The sequence below is a fragment of the Pinus tabuliformis genome, chromosome 8, assembly GCF_031772625.1.
Source record: "Pinus tabuliformis cultivar Carrire ecotype Pingquan chromosome 8, CPIR1, whole genome shotgun sequence".
Classification (NCBI taxonomy): Eukaryota; Viridiplantae; Streptophyta; class Pinopsida; order Pinales; family Pinaceae; genus Pinus; species Pinus tabuliformis.
In genome coordinates, this window is record NC_142294.1 from 1,967,937,636 (window position 1) to 1,967,948,118 (window position 10,483).

The window sequence follows — 10,483 nt, forward strand, 5'->3', positions numbered from 1 at the left end:
AATCTCCTTGGCTTCACAAATTCTGATTGGGCGGGCGACAACATTGATTGCAAGTCCACCTCTGGATATTCACTTAGTCTAGGGTTTGGCCCTATCTGTTGGTCGAGCAAGAAGCAGGCTGCTATTGCTCTCTCTTCAACTAAGGCCGAGTACAGAGGAGTAGTCAACATCACCATTTAGGCTCTGTGGCTACAACACTTCCTCACTGAGTTGGGTGTCGAGTTCCACCAGCCCACTGTCATCTGGTGTGACAACTAGAGCACTCTCAAATTTTGTAGGGATCCAGTACAATGATAGCGGATGAAGCACATAGATATCCATATGCACTACATCAGAGACTTAGTACATGACTAGGTCATTGATTTTCAGTTCTATCCTTCAACAAAACAGATTGCAGACATCTTCACCAAGACATTCACTGAGCAGAAGTTTCACTTTCTGTGCGATCATCTTGGAGTGAAGGACACAGTTGCTTAGCAACTTTCCTTTCTTCCTCTTTTATTTTGATTACATTGTATTTTGAAGGGGGGGGGGTTCCCACGAGGTTTTCCCTATTTCCTAAATTTTTGTACAAGTTGCATTGTATTTTGGGTGACCTTTGGCCTTAGTTGCCAAGGCCCATTTTCTATTTTTCCCCAGAGTGGTGTTCAGGGGGGGTGTTGGAGGCACTACACACCTAGGAATTTCATTACTGGCACATGCAGACACTTAGTTAGAGCATGGAACTACATGCAAGATCCTTTCTGCATGATTTACTCCTTGATTTGCTCCTCCTTTCACTTTGCAACTAGCTAGTTCTTCTGCATGATTTAATCCCTGATTTGCTCCTCCTTTCACTCCGCAACTGGCTAGTTCCTCTGCATGATTTACTCCCTAATTTTGTCCTTTCACTTCGGAATTGGCTAGTTCTTCCGCATGATTTACTCCCTGATTTGCTCCTCCTTTCACTTCGCAACTGGCTAGTTCTCTCCGGAACTTGTTGTAGGTGTTGAGTCCTCTCATTGATCACCATTATGGCGCATTACCTTGGGATCTTCACCCAGTAATGCTATATCATGAGCATTGTAACCCATTTTCTGAAACAATCATTCCTTTTTTATTCTTTCAATTCTTTTAGTGTTTTTGCTTTGTAAAGTTGTGTGTTCAACCTTTACTAGCTAGATTCATCTGTGCAGGTTTTCTAACACATTTACATAAAACTTACAAATTAATTAAAACTTACAAATCTGAGTAAAGCTACATAACTGAGTAAAGCTACATAAGCTTCCATTTAATTAAATAACCATTGAAAACATCACCCATCAAACAACAAAGAAACGAATGTTATACCTTAAGTTTCATGTAATGTCTACTCAAAATGTGTATTCTATATTTTGCAAACTTTATATATGAAATTGAAGCGATTATCTCTATAAAAAAATGATCTAGAACCTGGAAGTGATTATCGATGTAAAAGATGATTTGGAATCTGGTGCATCTGATCCAGGTGGATATTGGTGGCCACCCACCTATTCCACCTAGACCTCCGGTTTCATTTGTTTCCTTATTTATTTTAGAATTTAATATTTTTAGCAATTTTTCGGGGTCCGAACTTCCGGAGCAATTCTGACACCCTAAACACTATTTTTTTAGGTCTACATCATTCCCGTAACCATAGGTAGGGGCGTGCAGCAAAACATATAGAACTTGGAATGACCTTTCCAACAAGGTATAGTACGTGCCAAACAGAGATAATATTACCAAGTTATGACCCTAGGAAGTTGGCTGCCCAACTAACCCCAACCGGGCCAACAAAATCTTGGCATTACGACCCCTACTTATGGTTATGGGCCTGTAGCGGTGATCCAGGTGGCTCCAGAGACCCACACAGGACAAAGAGGACTAATGGAAGCTCAAAAATCAAAGTTCTCGGAAGTTTCTCAAACCAAGTTCAAGTTGTAGATCTCGTTGTCTTGATGACAATGGTGTGAACGGTTCGTCAAACCAAGTCCATATGGAGAAGTTAGAGCCAGTGAAACTTCAAGGTTGACTTGCTGACTCGCAAGGTTAAGGATGACATATTTTGGAAAAAGACTGGCCATCGGATTCTGGCCATCTCTAGCCAGATTCCGGGTGAATATTTTGCCTCCTTAAAAGCACTCCTTCTGCCTATTTTCGGATATATATATATATATATATATATATATATATATATATATATATATATATATATATATATATATATATATATATATATATATATATATATATATATATTGTTGGAGGGCGGGCCATGACCTCTGCCTTCCCCAACCGCATAACCAATATATTTTATTAATGGAAGGGTCGGGGACATGACTCCACCGACCCACCTACTCCAACCAAAACTAAACATTATATTAGGATGGGAATTTTAAAAAAAAAACAAATTTTGATTTTAAATGGAGGGGTCGGGGTTTGACGACTCGACCTCCTCCCTCCTAATCCGATTTTCATACAAATCTGTCCAAACGGATTTTCATTTACAATCCAGCTGCGTTTTTTTATTTAAAACTCATTTGCAAGTATTTCGAGGTAGATGGAGGAACCGAGAGTGGGCACGAATTTTGAGGGAGAGGAGGCAGTGCACGCAGTTCAAGGCAGCGTTTTGCAAGAGGGCCAAATTTTCACTTTGTCAGATTTTGACAAATTTTATATGGTTTCAGCACTTCTTGATGCCACAAATGCAATGGCGCTGTCTGTTTCTCCATTAGAGTTTTGCATTTTCAGCCATTTTGAATATGGAGGTGGAACCAACATCGCTGTAGACACAGGGAGCGGAGCCATGATCTTTGAAATTTTCCCGAGGTAATTTTTCTCCATGTCAGAATATAGTCAAGTTTACAGTCATTTTTCATGGTTTTATGCAGGGATCACAATGGCAAGGATAGATTCTCCTTTTGAGTTGCAAATTTCCAGTCCACCCATGGAGCAAAATCTTTAAGGAATCTAGGGGGAATCTAAAAGATTCCTTGAGCCCTAGATTCTTAATTTCTCAAAATTCAAAAATTGGACAGTTGATTTTTCACTATTTGACATCACAAATATGATGGTGTGTTTAGATTTCTCATTTTCTCATTCTATTCTTCAACCACTTTCCTAAGTGGAATGCAGGTGTCAACATTCATGTGTGAGCAGCCATTTCCATGCGATTAATGTCATGAGATTGATGGTCTGAAAAACTTTAGCAATTTGACATCTACTTTTTCGGATGACCCATTGGATGTGAGGTATATGTAGTTGTTTAGGTACTTCTTTTGCTATGTATCGTGCTGCACAAATCCCTGTTGATGCTTTATGCGGGATCCTATTTCTTACCCATTTTCATGATTCTTGCTTGATGTGATGCGAAATCATCTGTATAATGTACGTATTGTCATGATTTTTCATGTTTTGTTTTGAGATCCCTTTGTTGTATGTTGATGGGATACTCACGTTTCGCCATGCATGTTTTCTTTTAGATAGCTTTTATGCCATGTTGGTGAGACACTCATCATGCATGAGTTTGTGTCATACTTATAGGAGTCTTTTGACTGAGAGTTCCTGTACTGGAACATCTCTTGGAACCACCCCTGCATGGGGACATTTTCCTAGTATGATAACAACATCACCTCTTATGTACATCATCACTATTCATAGCACTTAATGCAGTGACCTACACCACCTTAACACTGGGGCCCGAAGACATAGTCCCTCCTAGACGAACTCCGTTATCAACGGCTTATGTTTTCATGTGTTGATGATTGTCATGTTCCTCTTCTTTACAGCATGCATATGTATTCATTTATGTTCTTTTAAAAATGAAATTTAACACATCACGAAAGTAAAATGTCTTAGAAGGGTACTTGTCACATCTGGACCTGGATCAAGTGGTATCGGATTGGTCTTTGCATGGATGTGAATTGGAAGCGTGAACAATGGAATGTGCAACGATAGAGGATGAAAAAGCGATGTACGAGACCATGCTCAAAATTTCCAAAAGAGTGGAAATAATGTATGAAACTCTACAGAAAGAGACAGAGGAAAAGGAGTGATTGCAGCTTCAGTTGCAAGCCATGAAAGAGGCCCTAGAAGAACTAAAGCACAACAACCAAAGTCTTCAAATAGATAACACTGAATTGAAGATGCTTCTATATGAAGAGAAAGAAGAGAAACATAGTTTGCTACGACAGCGGAAAGCAAAGGATGAGGCCTTGGAAAAGCTGCAACATGACCCATGTGAAGTAAAAAGTAATTCTCTGAATTCATGTATGTGTCCTGATGATTTTACTATTTTTGAAAATCATACCACAGGAATTGGCTCCAAACTGTTGAAGAGAATGGGGTGTGAAGGAAAAGGCTTGGACGTTAATGGCCAAAGCATTGTCAACCCCATCAAAGTGGAGGAATTACCGTGTCAAACAGGACTTGGGTATGTTAGAAAGGAAGTTAGGGAACAGGCCACGACAGTTAGCAAACCACCAACAACAGATGATGAGCAGCCCTCATCAGTTCGTTCCAAATCGATAGAAGAGGTAAAAGATGTTGATTTCCTTTCAGTTTTGTCTTCACATAGTATGATTTCTATTGGATATTTGGAGATCCCAATTACAGGGACAAACATGAGGCTCCTTACAAGGACGAGGCACGAGGAGGAAAAAGAATTTGGTGTTAATAACCAAGGCATAACTCAAACTTTGGAGGTTATGCAGAGACCTCAATTTGCAGGCTTGAGATACAATAAAGGAGAATGCTCGAAGGTTTCAGAGTCGTCTGAGACATCATCAAAATCGTCGAGGAAAGAGAACGATGGGAAAACATCCCCATCATTCCATGGCAGCACCCATTGTAGAGAAAGCGTTGAGGCAAGCTCTCATCACCATACTTACACTAGAGACAGCGAGGAAAGGTATAACCACTCTCGACATTCGAATGATCATTTCTATTACAATCATGTTGTTCAATATGAAGGTAAAACATGGTATCGAAAAACATGTACCTTTTGTGGATTACATAACCATACGTTTTCTAAGTGTTGGAAAAAAATAGCATCACACAAAAGGAGGAGGCATGAAAGACCCCCCCAACAGCAGGAAAAGAAACATGTTAAACAGATCTGGAGGAAGAAGATGTATTGCAGTGATTGTGGCAAAGGTGGCCATCAAAGAGCCACTTGTTGGAGGCTCCATCTAGAGCAGTGCCTTAAAGACAAAGTGTCGATGCATGAACCAAATGAAATAGTTGTGCGACAAGGAAAACCGCCACAAGGAGATGACCCATTCACCTTTATAAGTGAAAAATGGTTTAGAGATATGTTAGCCTTTCATGGTCGTACTTTTGTAAATCGTTTGTTGCATTTTAAAATGTAAAAGTGATGATGTGTTTTCCATCACTTTTTCAGCAACAATGATGTCTAGTCTTATTTTGTGTTGCATGATAAACTGTGAAAGTGATGTCGTGTTTCCATCACTTGTCAAAATAGTGTCTGGCAATATTGTTGTAAATCATGTGTTCAGTCATGATGAGTTTTCTGTCACTTTGAAGCAACAATGATATGTTGGCCTTATGTTCATAGCTAGGGTATTGCGTCCATCTTGATGTAAACTTGACCATCGATTATGTGTTATAAACTCGTGGCAAGTATGGGATGCTTAGGTCATTTGTTGGTCAGGAAAGTCAAGAATGTAATTTGTGAAACAATGTATTACAGGTTGCAGAGGTTGCAGGTGTTGTCTCATCACTTAAGGCTCCAAAGAACAAAGGTGAAGAAGATGGAAGCGAGGCCTTTCAAGACGCTTGTGATATAGACAAGGTACAAAGAAGTATCTTTCATGTTTTTGGAGGACCAAAAGCTCCTCAGTGGGGAGGATTGATGTAGGTGGCTCCAGAGACCCACACAGGACAAAAAGGATTGATAGAAGCTCAAAAATCAAAGTGCTCGAAAGTTTCTAAAACCAAGTTCAGTTTGTAGATCTCGTTGTCCTAATAGCAACAGCGTGAATGGTTAGTCAAACCAAGTCCGTATGGAGAAGTTAGAGCCAATCAAACTTTAGGGTTGACTTGTTGACTCGCAAGGTTAAGGATGACACATTTTGGACAAAACCTGACCATCAGATTCTGGCTAGCTCCTACCGAATTTCGGCCAAATTTGTCACCTCCTTAAAACCACTCCTTCCGCCTATTTTTTGGATATTTAAAATATATATATATTATTGAAGGGCGGACCATGACCTCCACCCTCCCTAACCGCATAACCAATATATGTTATTAATGGAAGGGTCAGAGACATGACCCCACCCACCCACTTGCTCCAACTAAAACCAAACATTATATTAGGATGGGCTTTTTAAAAAAAATACAAATTTCAATTTTAAATGGAGGGGTCGGGGTTTGACCACCCGACCTCCTCCCTCCTAATCTAAATTTCATACAAATCCATCCAAATAGACTTTCTTATACAGTCCAGCTGCATTTTTTTTATTTAGACTTCATTTGCACGTAGTTTGAGGTAGATGGAGGAACCAAGAGCGGGCACGGATTTCGAGGGAGAGGAGGCAGTGCATGCAATTCAAGGCAGTGTTTTGTAAGAGGGCCGAATTTTCACTTTGTCAGATTTTGACAAATTTTATATGGTTTCAGCACTTCTCGACGCCACAAATGTAATGGCGTTGTCTGTTTCTCCATCATAGTTCTGGATTTTTCATCCATTTTTAGGTATGGAAGTGGAACCATGATCTTTGAAATTTTCCCAAGGAGGTAATTTTCCCCATGTCAGAATATAGTCAAGTTTACGGTCGTTTTTCATGGTTTTCTGCAAGGATCACAATGTTGAGGATCTATTCTCCTTTTGAGTTGAAGATTTCTAGTCCACCCATGGAGCAGAATGTTTAAGGAATCTAAGCAGAATCTAAAAGATTCCTTAAGCCCCAGATTCTCAATTTTTCAAAATTCAAAAATTGGATAGTCGTTATCACACTATTCGACGTCACAAATCTGATGGTGCGTTCAGATTTCTCATTTTCTCATTATGTTCTTCAACCACTTTCGTAAGTGGAATGCAGGTGTCAGCATTCATGTGTGAGAAACCATTTCCATGTGATTGATTCCATTAGATCAATGGTCCGAAGAGCTTCAGCAATTTGACATCCACTTCTTCAGATGACCCATTGGATGTGAGGTATATGTAGGTGTTCAAGTACTTATTTTGCTATGTATCATGCTACACAGATCCCTGTTGATGCTTGATGTGGGATCTTGTTCTTACTCATTTTCATTATTCCCACTTGATGTGATGCGGAATCATCTGTATAATGTACGTATTGTCATGATTTTTCATGTTGTGTTTTGAGATCCCTTTGTTGTATGTTTATGGGATACTCACGTGTCACCATGCATGTTTTCTTTAAGATCCCTTTTATGCCATGTTGGTGGGATGCTCATCATGCATGAGTTTGTGTCATACTAATAGGAGTCTTTTGACTGAGAGTTCCCGTAGTGGAACATCTCTTGGAGCCACTCTTCCGTGGGGGAATTTTCCTAGTATGATAACGACATCACCTCTTATGTATATCTTCACTATTGATAGCACTTAATGCAGCAACCTAAACCATCTTGACACCAGGGCCTGGAGACTTAGTCCCTCTTGGATGAACTCCATTATCAACAACTTATGTTTTCATGTGCTAATGATTATCATGCTCCTCTTCTTTATAGCATGTAGATGTATTCATTTATGTTCTTTTAAAAATGCAATTTAACACATCACGAAAGTAAGAGGTCTTGGAAGGGTCCTTGTCACACCCAGACCTGGATCAAGTGGTATCGGAGTGGTCTTTGCATGGATGTGAATTGCAAGCATGAACAATCGAACATGCAGTGATAGAGGATGAAAAAGTGATGTACGAGACCATGCTCAAAATTTCCAAAAGAGTGTAAATAATGTATGAAACTCTACAATAAGAGACAGAGGAAAACGAGTGATTACAACTTTAGTTGTAAGCCATGGAAGAGGCCCTAGAAGAACTAAAGCACAATAACCAAAGTCTTCAAACAGATAACACTGAATTGAAGATGCTTCTACATGAAGATAAAGAGGAGAAACATAGTTTTCTACGACAGTTGCAAGCAAAGGATGAGGCCTTGGAAAAGCTGCAGCATGACCCATGTGAGGTAAAAAGTAATTCTCTGAATTCATTTATGTTTCCTCATGATGATTTTGCTATTTTTGAAAATCATACCACAGGAATTGGCTCCACACTGTTGAAGAGAATGGGGTATGAAGGAAAAGGCTTGGGCATTAATGGCCAAGGCATTGTCAACCCTATCAAAGTGGAGGAATTACTGTGTCGAAAAGGACTTGGGTATGTCTGAAAGGAAGTTGGGGAATGGGCCTCGACAGTTAGTGAACCACCAAAAACAGATGATGAGCAGCCCTCATCAGTTCTTTCCAAATTGATAGAGGAGGTAAAAGATGTTGATTTCCTTTCGGTTTCGTCTTCACATAGTATGATTTCTTTTGGAGATTTGGAGATCCCAATTACAGGGACAAACATGAGGCTCCTTTCAAGGATGAGGCACGAGGAGGAAAAAGAACTTGGTGTTAATAACCAAGGCATAATTCAACCTTTGGAGCTTATGCAGAGACCTCAATTTTCAGGCTCGAGATACACTAAAGGAGAATGCTCGAAGGTGTCAGATTCATCCGAGACATCATCAAAATTGTCGAGGAAGAGACTGATGAGAAAAAATCCCCATCATTCCATGGCAGCACCCATTGTAGAGAAAGAGCTGAGGCAAGCTCTCATCGCCATACTTACACCAGAGAAAATGAGGAAAGGTATAACCACTCTCGAAATTTGAATGATCATTTCTATTACAATCATGTTGTTAAAGATGAACATAAAACATGGCATCGAAAAACATGTACCTTTTGTGGATTACATAACCATACATTTTCTAAATGTTGGAAAAGAATAGCAGCACACAAAAGGAGGAGGCATGAAAGACCCCCCCAATAGCAGGAAAAGAAACATGTTAAACAGATCTGGAGGAAGAAGATGTATTGCAGTGATTGCGGCAAAGGTGGCCATCAAAGAGCCACTTGTTGAAGGCTCCATCCAGAGCAATGCCTTAAAGACAAAGTGTCGATGCATGAACCAAATGAAATAGTTGTTCGACAGGGAAAACCACCACAAGGAGATGACCCATTCACCTTGATAAGTGAAAAATGGTTTCTAGATATGTTAGCATTTCATGGTCATACTTTTGTAAATCATTTGTTGCATTTTAAAATGTAAAAGTGATGATGTGTTTTCCATCACTTGTTCAACAACAATGATGTCTGGGCTTACTTTGTGTTGCATGATAAACTGTGAAAGTGATGTCGTGTTTCCATCACTTGTCAAAATAGTGTTTGCCCGTATTGTTGTAAATCATGTGTTGCAGTGATGATGAGTTTTCCGTCACTTTGAAGCAACAATGATATGTTGGCCTTGTGTTCATAGATGGGATATTGCATCCATCTTGATGTAAACTTGACCACCGAGTATGTGCTATAAACTCATGGCAATTGTGGGACGCTTGTGATGCAGACAAGGTACAAAGAAGTTGCTAACTATCTTTAATGCTTTTGGAGGACCAAAAGCTCCTCGGTGGGGAGGATTGATCCAGGTGGCTCCAAAGACCCACACAAGAAAAAGAGGACTGATGGAAGCTAAAAAATCAAAGTACTCAAAAGTTTCTCGAACCAAGTCAAACTTCAGGGTTGACTTGTTGACTCGCAAGGTTAAGGAGGACACATTTTGGACAAAACCCGGCCATCGGATTTCGGCCAGCTCTGACCGGATTTTGGACGAATTTGTCACCTTTTTAAAAGCACTCCTTTGGCCTATTTTTGATATTTTATATATATATATATATATATATATATATATATATATATATATATATATATATATATATATATATATATATATATATATATATATATATATATATATATATATATATATATATATATATTGTTGGAGGGCGAGCCATGACCTCCGCCCTGCCCAACCGCATAACCAATATATATTATTAATGGAAGGGTCAGGGACATGACCTCACCGACCCACCCACTCCAACCGAAACCAAACATCATATTAGGATGGGCATTTAAAAAAAAACAAATTTCGATTTTAAATGGAGGGGTGGGGGTTTGACCCCCCGACCTCCTCCCTCATAATCCGACTTTCATACCAATCCGTCCAAACGGATTTTCTTGTACAATCCTCCCGCGTTTTTTTTATTTAAACCTCATTTGCATGAAGTTCGACGTAGATGGAGGAATGAGGAGTGGGCATAGATTTTGAGGCAGAGGAGGCAATGCACGTAGTTTGAGGCAACATTTTGCAAGAGGGTCGAATTTTCACTTTGTCAAATTTTGATAAATTTTATATGGTTTCAGCACTTCTCGATGCCACAAACGCAATGGCACTATCTATTT